The sequence below is a fragment of the Anabrus simplex genome, chromosome 2, assembly GCF_040414725.1.
Source record: "Anabrus simplex isolate iqAnaSimp1 chromosome 2, ASM4041472v1, whole genome shotgun sequence".
NCBI lineage: Eukaryota > Metazoa > Arthropoda > Insecta > Orthoptera > Tettigoniidae > Anabrus > Anabrus simplex.
Window position 1 is genome coordinate 643697252 of NC_090266.1, and position 4885 is coordinate 643702136.

The following is a 4885-nucleotide window of genomic DNA, read 5'->3' on the forward strand; positions in this document are numbered from 1 at the left end:
TTTGCATTTACTGCTTTATTGGATATTTTAGACTTGGAAATGGATCGGATGATAGGTATTTATTTGTGAGTCCATTATTTGAGTCAATTTTGGAAGAGAGTATGTCTCTGAACATAGTTTCTTCATGCGGAGCACATATTAATAGAGATTTTTGAGATAGCAGGAGAATAATAATAATGCCGATGTGACTCATAGACCGCATACGCGAATGTTTATTTGTCCGATGCTGTAGGCAATTTTATGTTATGTGTGATGAATTCTATTTTAAAATTTCCCTGGAACATCGTTGTGAATTTTATTTCATTGTGAAAGTGATAATCCTGATACCATTACATATCAAATGATCGCAATAGTAGTCATTAGCTGATACCGTCATCGGGAAAATTTCTCCAATTTCGAATAAGCATTAAAAATAAAAATCAAGGACTAGATTTCGTTAAAATTATTTATTAATTTTGCCGTGGGCCTAAGCATGAATGTGAGATGGATGATTGGATAATTTTTTATGACTATGATTTTTCATGGTGATTCTTCGTCAGGATGTTTTGTACGCTATGCGCGTAAATTTCCTTGCGTTGATTTACGCAATGTTTAAATATATATGTTAAATGTGAGCCTCAAAACTATTTCAGTTAAATAATTTAGAGTTTAAATAATTAATTGTAGGAATATTTCATCAGAAGAAATAATTATTCAATTTTTTAAGAGGGAAATTCAATGAATCAAGTGTAAATGATTAATTACTGTCGAATCAATTAATTGATTTAAAATCAGATTTTAAATAATTGAGATAGGGTTATCTCAAATAACGAAATGATTAATTTCTTAAAACAATCAAGCTAATTTTATTTCATATATTTACAGAACGTAATTTTTGAGGAAGAAATCCCGTTGAACTAGGAACCGGCTGGGAAGAAACATTTTATTTTATTTCGAGATTTTGGAAATTTTTGATATCTTATGGAAAGTGCTAATTTTTAAATAAATGTTAAAACCCATTTTTCAGTGTTTCTCATTTGTCGCCAGTCCTTAGGTTACCCCTGCCCTTAAAATTTTTTGCATTGCCTGTAAGCGAACGGTCCGCCTCTGGGACTATCGCTCACTGGCTGAGTTGCCCGGTAAAATGGGTGCAGGTATACAGAATTTGCGCCCAGAACGTGTTATGGCCAGAGATATATCGGCAATGCCAATCTAAGAACTCGATTTTGTAGTCCAAAATTTGGACAAATGCAAGATGCGGCGACAAAATAAGATTTTTTGGTTATTTCGTAACATTTATTAGCCCAGATCTCTGTGGCAAATAGCACTTAAGTTAAAGTTAGGAAGGGGCCGTGTTGTATGTTGAAAACAAAATCTTGATGAGAATAGGAAAATTTCATTAATGCGGTTGGATTTTCGCAACATTTTGGATTTTTGATAGTTGGATATTATTAGAATAACATACAAATCTTCCCCTAAGGTTGTGAAGTCGATCCATACGTGAACGTTGAACTGGACTATGGTTTATATCATCGAATAATGTTCTTCCCGATGTCTGAACTGCCGTTTCTTAAAATAATTTATTGTAATGGAAGATTGGCGTGTATTTTTGGAAACTGCCTTAGGCAACTTAAAGGAAAGCTTGAAACAGGACCTTAGTGATAATAGTGATAGATTGAAACAGGAATTGGAACAGGAATTAAGTGAAAATAGTAGCCAGTTAGAGCCAAACTTGAGCGGGAATAATGATAAATTGAAACAAGAACTGAACGAATGACAAGATAAAATTAAGTCAGATCTCAAAAGTGCCTTGGAAGAGATACAAATTAAAACGGACGAAAACAAATAAACTGCACACGGATGTGAAATTATTCAATGGTAAAATAGCCTCAGTTCAAAGTGAACTTGTAGCAGTTAAGCAAAATTTTTCGAACCTCAAAGGTGAAATACAAGCAGGCATTACCCGTTCTATGGCAGCCATTTCGAACGAAGTAAGCGAGAGGCTAACTGAAGTTCAGGCAGACATTCTGCATGGGCTCGATCAATACAAAGACGAAGTAGAGCAGAACTTTCAAAATATTGAAGAAGAAATTGTCGACAATGCGGAAGATCTTACAGCAACTAAGGCAGCTTGGGGTAAGATATTTACCAACCTTTATGAAACTTTAAAACAAGTGGAAAGGGGCGTGATAGCAGAAATAAAGTTTTCTCAAGTCACCACGTCAGAAAGATTAGAGTACTTTTACGAGACTATTGAAGAAACACAGACAGGTCTTACGGAAATGAAAGCGAAAATGGACAAGGAAATCAATGAAGTTAAAGCTGAGTCAGAAGCGTCTAAACGTGAACTTCAGGGAGGAATTAAAGAACTTGCCGAAGAGCTTAAGATGATTAAACTTCAGGGCGAGAGCCATAACATTGTTACATCTACGTTACTGGAGAGGCAAGGTCAACTTGAAAAGCGTGTATCTGGAGAAGTCCCGTCGTCAACTCCGAAAGTAGACAGTAGGATGAACGTGTCTAATCTCATGAATAACACTAATCCTTCCTTAATTCAGGACAACAGTGGAGTAAATTCAGCGAATATTTCAGGACAAACTCAAATTGTCAATATTATTAGATTGCATGAGGACCAGCGGAAGAAGTTTAATAATGTTAAAGGCATCACTCCTAAGAGCTTCATTCGCGAACTTCAGGAATTTTTCAGAGATACTAAGGTACCTCCAGAACGCCAATTAAGGGTCACTGAACGTTGTAACCTTTTGATGATTACTGATAAATAAAATCATATAAATATAAATATATAAATAAATAAAATTACTAAAAAACGTAATAAAATTAATAAACGTAATTAACCGAAATGTCCGTAGTATGGCACCAGAGTTCACCTGAATGGATCCCTCGAATTTTTTACAGAGCATGATAAACTTTATATCCCAGCGCGTGTACATAATGCTACGTACTGGTACATCTGCTGCAGGCCTTACCTAACCTCCTGAAAACGACTAAATAGGTAGGAACTGCACCTAGGTTCATCAATAACTCCACTGATTATAAAATAGCTAACTATATTCTTAACAAAATCCGTTCATGAGCACCTCGTCAACACACAAAATTATACAACACATAAAATATTGCTGGAAGACTCCATATTTACAATAATAATAATAATAATAATGAAAACAGTGGGAAAACGAAAGCGAGACCTAAGCTGCCATTTGTAGATAGTCCAATGAACAATGTACATGTATGATGATAAATACCCTTCACTGTCTCTATATCAATTCGACTTACCGATTCTCATAATCGGCAGTTATCACATCACACAGATACTGTACCTTGTAATACTGTGTTCACATATTTTAACACTTGTTGTAAAGATACATACACACGTCTGTCGATCCTCAACATAAATTATGGAAAGTCTGAGATAGCTTTCACCAACATATAAGGCCAGACCTCCACAAGTACTAACAACACTTAATGCGTAGGCCCTCCACAATTTGTTGATCATCCACTTTCCACGAACATAACCAGATTACGCTGCACGAACGTTTGAAGTCCTGTCCATTGCAGCCGTGTCACTCGAGTACCGTCTATCAGCACCACTTCCTTCCCATACAGTGTGTCAGTTGTCGTTCCTTCATACAGTGTTACTGCTTGTAGTTGTAGTAGTTACATTACAATGTCCCCGGTTGTCGCCGTATGATCAACGTTTATAGACATCAACATCTCCTCCTCTCAGATGATACGTCTGGATTGGTGCTTGCCCGCCAATCATGAGTGATCTCTAGTCAAGACCAAGCCCTGAACTACTTCTTCCTCCCAAGACAATAACAAACTCTGGGGTTTATTACATGAGTCAACGAACTTCCCTAATACAACAACAAGCTCATCTCATCAGGCTGGGATATATACATGACTCATGGAATATCCCGACACAAGTACATCACAACAAACACTGGGGTAGCCACATGACTCATCCGAATTACCAGAGTTATTAAAGCAATGTTTTCCCACTCGTGCAAAACAAATTACTCATACCTACATATGTGGATATCTTCCAGCTTACAAATATAAATGGCAAAATATACAAATGAAATACTGATAATAATAATGATAATAATAATAATAAATTGAATACTGACAATAATATCTCTAACTTCTACATATAATTCGGGGGTGTGATATATGTACTATCACAACGTTATTTGGAAAGTTCTGTTTTAACCTGGTATACAGCGTTCAAATATTCATTTGAGGATTTCGAGGGATTTAAGAAAGCATTCTTGGGTAAATATTGGAATTTTGATTTACAGAACAACTTGAAAACAGAGCTCTATGCGAAGAGATATGCTTCCTCTACACCTACACGTTTTGCAGATTACTTCGAGAATCAATTACGTAAACTTAAAGAGCTAGATATGCCACCCTCAGAAGCTGAAGTTGTAAGAGTCATAATAAGACAACTTCCAGCTGATATTCAGCGCATAATGATAGCTTCGAACGTTGAGACAGCAATTCAGGCGGAAGCAATACTTAGACAGCTCGATTTAACTTCAAGGTAGCCGCCCAGACGTAGCCTTGGCCAGAAAAAACAGGTGTTGCAGACTACAGTCCCGAGAGCTGACAGCAGAGTTTCAAACGACCAAGGGAGAGACAGTAGCCTCAATAAAATAGAAATATTACCAAGAGACCGTTCCCCTAAGTCCGGATACAGGAGTGACGAAGATAGAATCTACTACAGGAGGAATGTACTACGTAGACCTTACGAAAACACTCGAGGGAGATGGAGGAGAGAGAATGAAAATCGCAGAGTGGAAGGAAGAAAAAGAAACTGGAGGCAGGAAGAAAAGGATAAATATATTCAGGAATTAGTACAAGCCAATCTATGAAGATCTAAATG